Genomic DNA, 15,408 nt, shown 5'->3' on the forward strand with positions numbered 1-15,408 from the left:
TTATTAGGGCGAATTAAAACGCATGAATTGAAATGTATTAGATTTGTTCTAGAAACAGCTTCAAAAAACTTCAATACACCCCCCAATAAAGTAGCAACAAGAAACTCGCGTGTTTGCACTCTGTGGGTGACTTGGTTATCGTATTAAAAAGATTTAGCAGTGAACACTCCCGTGAAGTCACTTTAAGGGTTGAACAAAAATGAAAGTTGCAAACAGAATAACAAGAAGATCATTCAGAATAAGTGTAAGAAGATCCTCTTCGCGCAACTCTATATAATAGACTCTGTACTACACAGCTTTAGCAGCTTCTCCCGCTCTGTGAGGGAGTAGGGACCCCATTGTCTAGCAGCTGGACCACCCCATTCATACACTCCTGTTCAACAATTGATAATACCCTGAAAGTAGGCAATTGCCAAGGATTGGAACGCGCTTCATAGGAGATGCATGAAAGAATTAAATTGTCAATAGCTTAGCGTTGACACTCAAAAGTTTCGATACTGGAAAATTGGTGGAGAGTTTGCGAATCGACTGATATATAAATCTTTAAAATCCATTGGAAGATAAAGGACTTATTAATGTTACAAATCTCACATGATTTCGTGACGGTCCCCAATTTTGAAATTTTCATTTTACACCCTGTATCCGAGTCTTCTCCTTAGACGTAGTTTACGTCAAAACGAGGCACTAATTCTGGAGAAAATCCGCAGTTGTAGATCTCAAACGATCAGGAGACGCCGATTTACGATAATACTATACTCGAGATGATACTTATTATTTTTCGTTTTTTTCGTGGAAAAAACTAATAAAGTTTCGTGAACAATTTCAACCTTGAAATCTGAGGTGAACCGGTCAAGGGCCGAAAACCTCATTAATAAAGACAATAAAAAAAACCCTGATTAATCCACCTAGCGGTGATGGTGCCTTTCTCGTGCATTATAAAAATAGTATTTTGGCCATTACTCTTGAGCCCATAGTCCGATCTGGCCTGTTTTCAATAGGAAACAATGAGAGAGTATACTGCGTTGAATGCAACTTGTTGCGAGTAAATCGGTTAAGGATAAGTGCCTGAAAAATGAGTGACATTTTTTTACTCAATTTTTCTATAAAAAAAAGTGGTATTTTGGCCATAACTTCCGAGCCCATAGTCCGATCTGACCTATTTTCAATAGGAAACAATGGTAGAGTATCCTGCGTCGAATGCAACTTGTTGCGAGTAAATCGGTTAAGGATAAGTGCCTGAAAAATGAGTGACATTTTTTTACTCAATTTTTCTATAAACGGTGTTTTGGCCATAACTTCCAAGCCCATAGTCCGATTTGACCAATTTTCAATAGGAAACAATGGTAGAGTATCCTGCTTCGAATGCAACTTGTTGCGAGTAAATCGGTTAAGGATAAGTACCTGAAAAATGAGTGACATTTTTTTTTGGGCGGGTGCGCACAGACACACACACATACACACACACACACACACACACACACACACATACACACAGACATCACCTCAATTCGTCGAGCTGAGTCGATCGGTATATAACACTATGGGTCTCCGGGCCTTCTATAAAAAGTTTGTTTTTGAAGCGATCATATAGCCTTTACCGTATACTTAGTATACGAGAAAGGCAAAACCTTGAAATCAACATGATTTTGTCGTAGCCGAACAATACCATCAGCGGAATCCACTCGCGTATGACGTAGAAACCAAATCTATGTGTTTTCGATCTAAGAAACGGACAATGAATGACGATCATAAGGGTCGATTCAAATATGATGTCCATTATTTTTTGGGATTTCTAGACCCCCTCCCCCCCTCTGTCACGCTTTTTTGTATACCTAGCACATGTACTTGTCGTATTCCAGCCGAAAACGGCTGATTGGAATCCGCCGTTGAAGAGCGGTGCGACTGTTCGTTTTAAAATTCGACAACAAACTGCCGGTGCAATCTTCGTCGTTGCTACTCAACCCGATGGCGCTACCAACACCATCTCACACTGCGGTGGCAGCAATGCGCTAGCATTGCCACACCCCGCCGCGCAACCTCTCCCAGCCCCTCACAAGCTGCCGATTCATTGGCACACGCTTAAATGAAGCAAAGTTCGTCAGAAAATTCAATATGTTGCTCTCCATACTCTCAAATACTCAATCATGCACAGATTCTTCCACGATAGAGATCAGTATTAGCGCATATGCAAAATTGAGAATTCGAATCAAGCCTAATGTAAAACTTTCCACATTGTACTGTAAATTGGGGCACGCGAAATATGTGATTTCACGATTGGTATATTTGATTGCTGATGTTTAATGTACTATCCGCAATAGCAAAATCAATTCATAGTCTACAATCACTTAAACAAACTAAAATCATTAGCCGCTTGCTCTGAATACTACATCTTTCTCCTTCCCTACTCTTTCAACTTTGTAAGAATATGATTTCAATTTTATAAATATTTCATTATAAAGAAAAATCATGCCTAAATTGCTTCAAAATAAATTAAAACAATTCATAATATTGTAATACCATCAACATCTAATGCAAATAAGAACAAACTCGATATGTTAAGTACCGTCATATTTTTGCTAAAAACTTATAATGATTGTGGGTCACATTTTAATTTTTTTTTCGGAATTCTACTTGTGCAGGAGCAATTCGAAATACACGAAAAATGCCTCGGAGTCCTGCTCGGTACTCGCAAACAGCAATCCTCTATAGAACTTGCAAACGTAGTCCTACGTCAACATTCTTTGGAGTTCTACTCACTCTGGAATAAATAAAAAAACGCCTCGGAGTCCATTTGCAAAATGTATTCCTTCATAGAAGCCACAGACGTAATCCTACGTCAACATGTCTCGGAGTTCTACTCGCTCCGGAACGAACAAAATTGTCTCGGAGTCCTGCTCTGTATTCGTGTGGTCTTCTATAGAATACCCAGACGAACATGTCTTGGAATTGCATCGGAGTCCTGCTCTGCATTCGCAAAGTATACTCTTCTATAGAATACATAGAATACATGCTGTGGAGTCCTTCACATTCGCAAAGTGTATTCTTCCATAGAATACACAGACGTATTCCTACGTCAAAATGCCTCGGATTTTTACTCGCTCCGGAATGAACAGAAAATGGAATAAACAAAAATTTTCTCGGTGTCGTGCTCTGTATTCGCAGAGTGTGGTCCTCTATAGAATACTCAGACGTAGTCCTACGTCAACATGCCTCGGAGTTCTGCTCGCTCCAGAAAAAACAAAAAAATGCCTCGTACTCTTGTGTACTCTTGTATAGAACACACAGACGTAGTCCTACGTCAATATGTTTCGGCGTTCTACTCGCTTCAGTATAAACACGAAAATGCCTCGAAGGTCGGCTCGCATTCACAAAGTGTACTCCACATAATACACAAACGTAGTCCAGCGTCAACATGTCTCGAAGTTCTACTCGCTCCGAAAAAGAAACAAAAAATGTCTCGGGATCTTGCAATGCATTCGCAAAGTATACTCCTCTTTAGAATACACAGATGCAGTCCTACGTCAAAATGTCTCTGATGTTTACTCGCTCCAGAATGAACACAAAATGCCTTGGAGTCCTGCTTTGCATTTTCAAAGTGTACTCTTCTTTTGAATACACAGACGAAGCCCTACTCCAACATGCCTCGGATTTCTACTCGCTCCGGAATAAACACGAAAATGCCTCGGAGTCCTTTACATTCGCAAAGTGTACTCCTCTATAGAATACACAGCCGTAGTCCTACGTCTACGGAATGAACACAAAATATCAAAATGTCTCACAGACGTAGTTCGACGTCAACATGCCTCGGAGTAGAAACTCGCATTCACAAAATAAAATGCCTCGGAGACCTGCTCGCTCCGGAATAAACAAAAAAAATACCTCGGAAACCCGCTCGTTCCGGAATAAACAAAAAAATGCCTCGGAGACCTGCTCGCTCCGGAATAAACAAAAAAATGCCTCGGAGACCTGCTCGCTCCGGAATAAACAAAAAAAAAATGCCTCGGAAACCTGCTCGTTCCGGAATAAACAAAAAAATGCCTCGGAGACCTGCTCGCTCCGGAATAAACAAAAAAAATTCCTCGGAGACCTGCTCGCTCCGGAATAAACAAAAAAAAAATGCCTCGGAGACCTGCTCGCTCCGGAATAAACAAAAAAAATGCCTCGGAGACCTGCTCGCTCCGGAATAAACAAAAAAAATGCCTCGGAAACCTGCTCGTTCCGGAATAAACAAAAAAAAAATGCCTCGGAGACCTGCTCGCTCCGGTATCTTTTATTCGATCCTCGGGAGACCTGCTCGCTCCGGGATCATGTTTTAAAACACTCGAAGACCTGCTCGCTTCGGTTTTTTTCCTTTCTATAATTTCGAAGACCTGCTCGCTCCGAAATCCACAACATAAAATGAGAGCATACTTACCATTTAGTAACTAGCACATTAATGGATGTGGCAAGCACCATTTTCATGCGCTAGTTACAAATATAAAAGCAAACACTATTTCTACCGACTGCGACATGTCGTATTCCAGCCGAAAACGGCTGATTGGAATCCGCCGTTGAAGAGCGGTGCGACTGTTCGTTTTAAAATTCGACAACAAACTGCCGGTGCAATCTTCGTCGTTGCTACTCAACCCGATGGCGCTACCAACACCATCTCACACTGCGGTGGCAGCAATGCGCTAGCATTGCCACACCCCGCCGCGCAACCTTTCCCAGCCCCTCACAAGCTACCGATTCATTGGCACACGCTTAAATGAAGCAAAGTTCGTCAGAAAATTCAATATGTTGCTCTCCATACTCTCAAATACTCAATCATGCACAGATTCTTCCACGATAGAGATCAGTATTAGCGCATATGCAAAATTGAGAATTCGAATCAAGCCTAATGTAAAACTTTCCACATTGTACTGTAAATTGGGGCACGCGAAATATGTGATTTCACGATTGGTATATTTGATTGCTGATGTTTAATGTACTATCCGCAATAGCAAAATCAATTCATAGTCTACAATCACTTAAACAAACTAAAATCATTAGCCGCTTGCTCTGAATACTACAGTACTGTCACAAAATCTTAGACCCCTTCCCCCCCTAAAACCTGTGACATCATTTTTGAACGACCCCTAATGCCTTTCATCATCAACGCGCATCCATCGGATAGATGGTTTCTCTTTCTAGCATACACAATCACATCCTAATCGCACTTTTTATCTTCTTTCGTTCAGTTTTCAGGGCATCCTGCTAAGAGGAATATATTGTGCTTCCAGTTGAAAACCGAAGTGAGCTCTCGCGACGATTGAGTTTTTCCTTATTTCATGATGTCGCAACTGCATCGCGACTAGTGCGCATCTATGCCACCGCCGTGCGCCTTGATGCGCACTAGTCGCGACGTAGTTGCGACAAAAGGAAACGGGAGAAAACTCGATTGTCGCGAGAGCTCACTTCGGTTTTCAACTGGAAGTACAATACATTTGTAAAAACCAAATCAAGACAAAATTTTCAAAACGACTTATCTGCTTTTGTAAACAAAGAATCAAACGACGATTTGACGAATCTGATAGCTCTCCCATGCAAACCAGCACCATCAACAGGTAGCGGAAACCTTCACCTACCTATTGGTGGTGTTGGTTTGCATGGGAGAGCTATCAGATTCGTCAAATCGACGTTTGAATCTTTGTTTACGAAAGCAGATAAGTCGTTTTGAAAATTTTGTCTTGAAATCTACTTCCTTCACGGAACCGCGAAACAACTCACTTGACGGTTCCTTTCACTCAAATCCGACCTTGTGTGGAAGAAGCCAAAAATAAGTAAAACGCGAAAAATCTGGTGAGTACTTTGCCTTTACTCCCGTGTTGAATTTTCACCCACTATGAAGTTTCACCAACTCAAATTTATGTTATTTTCACTCACTCGAGACTATGGTGAAAACTCAAATTTGGCTTCTTCCACGGAACAGCACACGTTGGGTCGATGCAGCCACAGAGAACAGACGTTGAAGCTCATTTCGCCATGTTGTGATAACTTTTTACTGTTCATTTTGAAATTACTTTGGAATGTCGCCGTTATCTCGTGCATAATCAGCGCTAGCGTCATAAAAAAATGCCACTGTGCGCTAGTGTCGTTATGCATGCAAGAGCATGCCAGCGCCATCGTGTTGTGAAAATGAGATTGTGAGTTGCAATGTTGACGTCGATGGCGTTGAGGTTCGGTGTGTTTGTTTACACATGTTTTGCAAGAAATTTTGTTCGAGCCTCCATGTCTGTTCTCTGTGATGCAGCTCTCTTTGTTTATAATAACATTCATGAGAGGGAGTGAGAAAACTAGAAATACTACAATAAGAGATCGGCGAAGACGCCATCTTGTTTCCAATCGAACCGTCAAAAGCGGTTCCAATTCGACTTGATTACTTTTTGCATCCATAAGAAGCAAGCAAAAAGTTCAAGTGATGCCAGTATTATTTTCACGATTTCATGCATTTTCATACGTTGCCATTTCGACAGTTTTTCACTCCGCCGGTCTCTGGTTATAGGGTTGCTAGAGAAAACTACCTAATATTGAGTTAAAAATTTGAACTTCGTACTCAAAGTTGAGTTCTTTAAACTTTTTTTTAGGTTCTTTATTTTTTCTGTGTATCTTCTTGTAAAACCTCTGTGTTACACTGTTATTAAGAATAAGCAAATGTGTTCTACTAATTCAAAGCAATGATTACATCATATTATCATATCTCCCACAAATTTGTTTTCTCTTATTATTTAAAAAAGAATGATAGCATTTCAATAAGAATCAGCAGGATATTCCTATCTACCGAATATTTCGGTAAATTCAAAACATTACCGATCACCACTATTCACCTTTTATGTATCAACAAACAGATACGTATTTCGCATAATTGGAAGAATAATAGTCTTTTAACCTTGTAGCATTTCCCCTAAGACGCTCTAAAATAATTAATTATTACCGATCTGTTCGGTAAAATTTACATTTCGCGGAGAGTGTTCAGATAACCGAAGGGTCGGTAATTTATTCGTTCACCGAACTCATTACCGAGCGTTCAGCTGTTGAGAATTCGGTAAATGAATTACCGAAGTCGGTGATTTATTCTAAGTGTGTATATCTGTCGATAGTATAATTCCCGGGTACTTATTCAAAAGGACGTATGTGATTTTGTAAACAAAGATTCAAACGGCGATTTGTCCGATCTGATGGCACTCCACGCAAACCAACACCGCTAACAGGTAGCCGAAGCCTCCCCTACCTGTCTGAGGAGATGGTTTGCGTGGGAGGCAATCAGATCGGACAAATCGACGTCTGAATCTTGTTTACAAAATCACATACGTCCTTTGAATAAGTACCGAGAATTGAGATTCTCACGTCCGAATGTGTGCACTGAAAACCAAAACTACCCAAAAATGGGTTGTTTGCACTCAAAACCGTGGTTTGGGCCAATAACCCAAATTTGAGTAAAATGGCTTTTCTGGCACTAGGTAGTTTGCCTTTAATCCCATGTAAACAATTTACCCAAAGCTGAGTTTAATTTATCCAAAGCGGACCTTGATCAACCCAAAATAGAGAATATTGAATTTACTCAAATTTGGGTTATTGGGCTGAGCAACCTCGGTGAGGTGTTTGCATCTTGCTCTAGTTTTGATAGCAATCACACTGTTAGATGACTTTACCCATTAATGGGTACTGTGTTATTGTTGATATTATTCCCACCGTGAAAAATTCACCCATTTTCTTGAAAAAGTGCCACTACCCATTTTAATGAGTAGTGGCGCTTTTTGAAGAAAATGGGTGAATTTTTCACGGTGGGAATAATATCAACAATAACACAGTACTCATTAATGGGTAAAGTCATCTAACCGTGCATGGGAAAGAAAGGGAAAACTACCCAAATTTGGGTAATTTTTTTCTGCGATATTCTCAATAGTGCGTATATTGAACTCAAAGTTTGGGTTGATTTAAATATCTGTCCGTGTGAGTGGCGATAAAAGGAAAACAAACACTCCTAGATGGTGCTACTCAGCAAAGTTTGGGTAAAAATGAGTATATTTCCATATATTTTTTGACTCCTTCGCAATCATTGTGATGACTTGATCAATTTTGAGGTTATAAGCAGTAGGAAAACAAACATGTTCTTACACATGCTGAATTGCACATCAGTTCGAGCTCGTTCAGTAGCCGCTAGGTTGCGAAGGCCGACGGAGGTCCTTCGTAGCTTAGTTGGTTAAAGCACCAGTCTAGCGTACTGTAGGGTCATGGGTTCGAGTCCCATCGAAGGGAAAGTGGTTACCTCCAATACATTTTTCAAATCAATATCTTCCACATAACGTACATATTCACATATGAGTTTTCATAACATTGTAAATTAACGTCCAAGTCGGGTGGTTTAATCCCCGGAAATAGGCAATTACCTTTGATTGAACTGAACTTGAGTTGCGTGCTCTTGCCTACGCAATGCGGTCGGGTCTGAGCTTGACGACCGACTGGCAAATAGCTTACACAACCTCACTTGATCAGTACCGTTGCTGATGAAGAATGTGTATAGCCGCCAGACATTCTAAATACTCACGCTCCTCTAATGTGGACGTGTACAATACACATGTGGAAGTATTGGCTTGATAAATGGATTGCGAGTGATTTGACTATGCGTCCAATTTGGGAATCTCGAGCTCGTTCAGTAGCCGCTAGGTTGCGAAGGCCGACGGAGGTCCTTCGTAGCTTAGTTGGTTAAAGCACCAGTCTAGCGTACTGTAGGGTCATGGGTTCGAGTCCCATCGAAGGGAAAGTGGTTACCTCAATACATTTTTCAAATCAATATCTTCCACATAACGTACATATTCACATATGAGTTTTCATAACATTGTAAATTAACGTCCAAGTCGGGTGGTTTAATCCCCGGAAATAGGCAATTACCTTTGATTGAACTGAACTTGAGTTGCGTGCTCTTGCCTACGCAATGCGGTCGGGTCTGAGCTTGACGACCGACTGGCAAATAGCTTACACAACCTCACTTGATCAGTACCGTTGCTGATGAAGAATGTGTATAGCCGCCAGACATTCTAAATACTCACGCTCCTCTAATGTGGACGTGTACAATACACATGTGGAAGTATTGGCTTGATAAATGGATTGCGAGTGATTTGACTATGCGTCCAATTTGGGAATCTCGAGCTCGTTCAGTAGCCGCTAGGTTGCGAAGGCCGACGGAGGTCCTTCGTAGCTTAGTTGGTTAAAGCACCAGTCTAGCGTACTGTAGGGTCATGGGTTCGAGTCCCATCGAAGGGAAAGTGGTTACCTCCAATACATTTTCAAATCAATATCTTCCACATAACGTACATATTCACATATGAGTTTTCATAACATTGTAAATTAACGTCCAAGTCGGGTGGTTTAATCCCCGGAAATAGGCAATTACCTTTGATTGAACTGAACTTGAGTTGCGTGCTCTTGCCTACGCAATGCGGTCGGGTCTGAGCTTGACGACCGACTGGCAAATAGCTTACACAACCTCACTTGATCAGTACCGTTGCTGATGAAGAATGTGTATAGCCGCCAGACATTCTAAATACTCACGCTCCTCTAATGTGGACGTGTACAATACACATGTGGAAGTATTGGCTTGATAAATGGATTGCGAGTGATTTGACTATGCGTCCAATTTGGGAATCTCGAGCTCGTTCAGTAGCCGCTAGGTTGCGAAGGCCGACGGAGGTCCTTCGTAGCTTAGTTGGTTAAAGCACCAGTCTAGCGTACTGTAGGGTCATGGGTTCGAGTCCCATCGAAGGGAAAGTGGTTACCTCAATACATTTTTCAAATCAATATCTTCCACATAACGTACATATTCACATATGAGTTTTCATAACATTGTAAATTAACGTCCAAGTCGGGTGGTTTAATCCCCGGAAATAGGCAATTACCTTTGATTGAACTGAAAAACAATAGTGTCCAACTAGGAAAGTTTCTCCGTCGAATGAAACTAGTTGCAGTCGAATCCGTCTATATCTTTCTATATGAAACGTGTTTAACATTAAAAAATTCCCGGGGCTACACACATCCACACACACACACACACAGACGGACATTTACTCAGTTTTTCGAGCTGAGTCGATTGGTATATAACACTATGGGTCTCCGAGCCTTCTATCAAAATTTGGCTTTTGGAGTGAAATTATAGCCTTCTGGTACAACTTTGTTGTACGAGAAAGGCAAAAAAGGTATTTGTATGATGCCTATTATTTATCATATGGGGCGACATGGCCACCCCCTCGGGGCTAGACGAGCGAGAACCAAAAAATATATTAAAAGCGTGCTGAATTTATTTAGAACGGGTGACACATTCCTTGGACTTCTATGGATTATGTTCAAATGATGTTTCGCTTGAAAATGTCGTATTTCATGTTGATTTATTGACCTCTGGCTCTACGACGATATCAGAATTTGCCTAAAGCCTAAAATTTTTACGATTAAAACCATATCAGTTTTTTAAATCATCTCTGATTCAGGCAGAAACTATTTTGATGATTTTTTGAATGAATTTAAAGGTTAGGCGACTCTTAATCCTGGAGATGACCTTGTAACGATTCAATATGTACCTACCACACCTACCAATTAAATACTTTGAATGAAGCAGATCACGTTCGCCAAATTTCAACACATCAATGATCGTCGCCTATAAGGTAGATTACCCGCAACACATTTTCTTTAATCATTTATGGCAATTGGGCTACATAAATTTAGGCGCAACGTACTTCCCCTTTCACTCACTCGAATTGCAATATACTGAAGGTCGAGCGGTTTAGAATTCACGACAATGCTATTTAAATTAAAACAATTAGATCTCCAATTGCGTAGTTAGTATCAATAACGACCAATAGGAAATAATTGCGCATTATCTAAAGTGGATAGCTTCATCCGCCATGAGCTTTGATGACTAATCTCATTATTGGTGGAAGCTTCAGTCGAGTAACACGTATAATCAAACTTGAATTCAAGCAGTAGTGAAATCACGTGTCGTGTGTGCCATAAAGTCTAAAGCGAAGTGAGTCAAATGATTTAAATAAGTGTATACGCAATTTCTAAAAATTTCCCAATTTAGGTTTATCGCGTTTCGGTTCCTAAATACATTTTTACGTTTGAAAGTGCCTGTTGTGAGCCTTCGGAGATTGAATCAGGTAAGCACATGTGACTGAGTTGAAATGATGTGCGAACAGAATAATGAAAGTGCACTTTGGGTAGGTTAAACCCCATCCCAAAGTGGGTGGTTATTTGGGACCCTACGATCCGGCCAGACAATTGGATTCCGTCGGTTGGCAAGCCGCTTAGCATCCACCAGTATCGGTCCGAGGACAAATCCACCTCGTGAGTGGCTGATTCCATTGTGCGATAAGCCACGCGGTGCGGCCATTCTGACGAAGTTGGACACGTGGGTCGGATCCAGGAACCGTCGACATTCTGCCTTCGCTTCGCTCATCCTGGAGGAAGGAACCCAAAACCGTAAGCTAGTGCACGAAGAAATTGAAAGAGCTCGAAATTAAAATTGTAATCTAGCAGTAGATTTGGCGCCAAATAGATTCAGTCGACGGAAGCTCACAGTTTTGCTTCGCGTTCGTCCATTTCCTGTTGATAGGAAATAAATTATTAAATAAATTTGGAATCTTTTGGATTTGTATATACACTTAGATTAGATTGCAAAATAAATACTAATTAATTGGCGTGCTCTCCAACTGCTAGAATTTTTGAATTTAATACCGACTGCACCAAACTTTAATGAGATCGTTCGAGCAGATCCGTTTGAGATATTTAAGACGCAAGCCCGTTAGATTTTAAGTTTCTTTCTACAGCTTCAATTAAGGTAAGTTCGAGTGAGACTGGGAAATACCAAACCTGCCCTGAGGAGAAGTCTCTGGCCGGACTAAACTGTTCCTGTGGCCTCTTTCCGAAGAGTGGCGCTTAAGTCACAGGAATTGATAACCTGTCCTCTTTCGCTGCCTAACTTGTGTTGATTTGATAGAAACGACCGTTGGTTGAACCAACGGACACGGGGAAAGGTTTCATTTTGGCGCCCAACGTGGGGCCGAGAATTTAGAATTATTAATAAATTGAAGTTGTATTGGGCTAAGTTAGGAAAAATAAACAAAAATAGTAAGATAAAATAATAAATAGTTGTTGAATAATTGAATTGGATTCTTAGATAATAAGTTTGTTTTTTTTACGGTATCTATTGGATTACATATCATATAATTGATTGCATATTATTACATTTTGGTACGAGTTGCGAGTTTGATCACTATAATGTACAGTATGTTTCATGTTCTTAATATAGTTTGCAATACCGCCCAAAGATTTTAGTCCTATCGATCATAATTACTGTTAATCTTCTTAAATTATTATTGTAGATAACCTATAGTTATATAAGAGCTTTGGTAAATATTAATTTGTGCTGAAAAAATAGTAATTTTAGCTTCAAACCTTGAGTTGTGTATCTACAAAATTATAAGAAAATTCGAATTTCAACTACATCATCTTAATCAATATTTCAAGAACAAGTAAGGTTGTCAAAGTGCATTTTTCAGTTGAATAGCCCTTTTACATTATTGTTAACCATCCCTCGTAATAATAATGTGAATATATTGCTCACTTAAATCATAATCAACGTTGGCTGTCTTGCCCCATATGGCGATCTTGCCCCTCTTTCCTCTATAAATTAAATTTACACTCGTTTGCTCTCGAATTGGAATTCGAATCGCATGCCAGAATTTCTTCTTAATTCCTAGTTAGATGATACGTCGTTCAAGGATGACAAGCTTCCTGCTTTTTGAACATATTGAACGATGAGTAGCGACGATATTTATTTTGATCTGGGGAGTAGAAAGATTGTAGGTATCAATTGTTATTTATCTAATGCATTTTATTACCACTATTGCTGTCTCCGCTGTTGCTCTGCCTGGACTTTTTTTCTCTCCAAAGTCTGTTAAAAGTGGCTGTCCTGCAGTATGCTGTGCTCCGTGGGAAGAGGCATCGTGCTTTGCTGACTTTTGGGTGCAGCGGTTAAAAAGATTCGGTCCATTTACTTCCAGATATTGGACTCCATTTCACGAGGGGTAATGTTCTGATCACTTTGTACAGTTGATCGTGTTTTGCTAGAAAAGATATGAATATGTTAGTTAAAGTTAAATAGGAAGTATTTGAAAAAAAATACGAGAAAGGCAAAAACAGACTTACAATAATGGCGTTTTCCATGGAAAAACATTGGCCTGACCAGGAAGAACAGCACAATGGATCTCGTATTTCTGCAGCACAATATATAGATGGTTGATGTTCGTTCGACGTATTCTTAAAGAGAAAAACTTAATTTCAGCTACTTCCTTATTGGGCCACATGGGCAAGGATGAAGCGAGCCATTTTTTTCTGACAGATCAGCGTGAACGTTTGAATGAACAAGAATTATTCATAAGGATGCCTTATGATTATTTTACACAAGAAATTGCTATGATTTTTATAAGGTAAATTTATGGATTTCTTTGGTCCCTTGAAGTTAAAATAAAATGAATTTGTAGGGTTTCATGTGCCTTAACTTATGAAAATCAAAATGTTTTTTCTGCCAGTGTAGGGATTGAGACGGGTATTATAAAATAAATCAAGACAAAATTTTCAAAACGACTTATCTGCTTTTGCAAACAAATATTCAAACGACGATTTGACGAATCTGATAGCTCTCCCATGCAAACCAACACCATAAACAGGTAGCGGAAACATTCACCTACCTATTGGTGGTGTTGGTTTGCGTGGGAGAGCTATCAGATTCGACAAATCGTCGTTTGAGTCTTTGTTTACAAAAGCAGATAAGTCGTTTTGAAAATTTTGTCTTGAAATATAAACTTGTAACCGTTTGGTTACAAATTGTTGATTTTTGTTTTGGTATATTATTGTTTGTTTCGGAACCTTCACGTTTCTCGTGTAAAAACAACAGAGCTACCACAGAAGCGTTAGGGTTTGGTACCGCTGTAATAATATGAGGGTGCTATAAAATATCCAACATGGCATCATGCTTGGAAGAATGCAATGTTGGATGAAAGCGAATTGCAAAATTAGCGGGAAAATATGGGAAGAAATTGATATAAAAGAGTAGCCATTGCCCAATTTCGGCCTCTTAGTATATCAGGCGTCCGTGTGCTGTGAAGTGGAAGTGAAGTGCAGGAAATCAAGTGAACCCCCCCCTTTTTCTAGCAGGAGCTAGTGTGAGCTCCGGGGAAAAAGTGTTCAGGTAATTCCCAATCCTGTACTATGGAACTTGGAATTAATTCCTTGGTGTCCTTTAGGACCTCTTTTCCTACCTCTCTTTTCCTACGTCTCTTTTCAAACTGCTTTCCGTCCAGCACACGGCTCGGCCCGCGAAGCCTTCAGACTTCCGCGCCTAACCGTAAAAGACCATGGATCCTCAAAGGAGGACCTATATCTCGGGCCGTAGGTTCTAACCGCAAAGGAGATTTCCCCTCTCGGCCGTCCAAGGTGGCTAAGCCACGGCCGGCCGATCGCGCCTACGAGGGAAGACGCCTGCCCACCATCGTCCAGCAACGCCCGCTGGTCCCGTCGGACGACGATCGTCCGCATAGCCGATCGCATCACTATTCCTGCGAGATTTCTGGCCACACAGCTGGACAGGAGTCGCTGTGCCGGCTATTCCGGCCCCAACAACCGAAGCAGCAGCGGTATGTACCGGTACCATCGTTAAAACTAGGTCACACTTAACAAATTACCACAAATTTATTACACAGAACAACACGCACACGCCACAATTAGGAAAAATAAATTATATGAGTAAAGTGAAAGTTCCCGGTGTTAGTTTTTGTTTACCGCGAAAAACCCTTGATTACCCAATAGTTAGCCGACCCTGGGATTGCCGGAGAGTCTCTTGTGTCCTGGTCTGGCCTGGCTATTGATTGTTGACGATTCAGGAAATTCTAGTTTCAATTGGCTCCCAGCCAAAAGTCCGCGAATGGTAATCAAGGGTCCGTAGTAGTATACAAAAATCTAACGATTTTGCCGACGGGAGGTGGCAGGGATCCGTGCTTGCACGAATGACATCCACCTTTAATCACTGTTCATTCCTTGATGTGGAAAAAAGTGTTTTCACAAGGCTTTTGCCTTCAAAAGAGGTCCTGAGCACATCACGGACACATTTGCGATCGATTGTCGTTTTTTCCGATCAAAAATTCGTTGATGTTGGCAAATTTTGTGTTTCGTGAATCGTTTATTGACTTTTATTATACATATCATAATTATGCTTTACTGGTTATGTCCATTTATTATGACAACGAACGCGCACTATTTATTTTAATCCGTTTGTTTTGTTTCGTCACTGTGTTTTTATCATTTTATTATCACCCACTTAACCACCACTGATTCTCATAC

General features: G+C 40.5%; 1 long non-coding RNA gene across 2 annotated transcripts; it reads right to left on the minus strand.

Annotated features, from left to right (window-relative positions):
* Positions 1 to 11,039: 11,039 nt before the first annotated feature.
* LOC134218381 (uncharacterized) lies at positions 11,040 to 15,391 on the minus strand. Of its 2 annotated transcripts, XR_009981339.1 has the most exons (4): positions 15,287 to 15,391; positions 13,219 to 13,329; positions 12,912 to 13,136; positions 11,040 to 12,854 (listed from the first exon to the last, which is right to left on the minus strand). It is a non-coding gene; the product is annotated as an uncharacterized LOC134218381 (long non-coding RNA). The 2 variants fall into 2 exon arrangements; XR_009981338.1 differs by lacking the exon at positions 15,287 to 15,391 and having other exon boundaries at positions 13,219 to 13,570.
* Between the last annotated feature and the right edge of the window lie 17 nt (positions 15,392 to 15,408).

This window comes from Armigeres subalbatus, chromosome 2 (genome assembly GCF_024139115.2).
Source record: "Armigeres subalbatus isolate Guangzhou_Male chromosome 2, GZ_Asu_2, whole genome shotgun sequence".
Lineage (NCBI taxonomy): Eukaryota > Metazoa > Arthropoda > Insecta > Diptera > Culicidae > Armigeres > Armigeres subalbatus.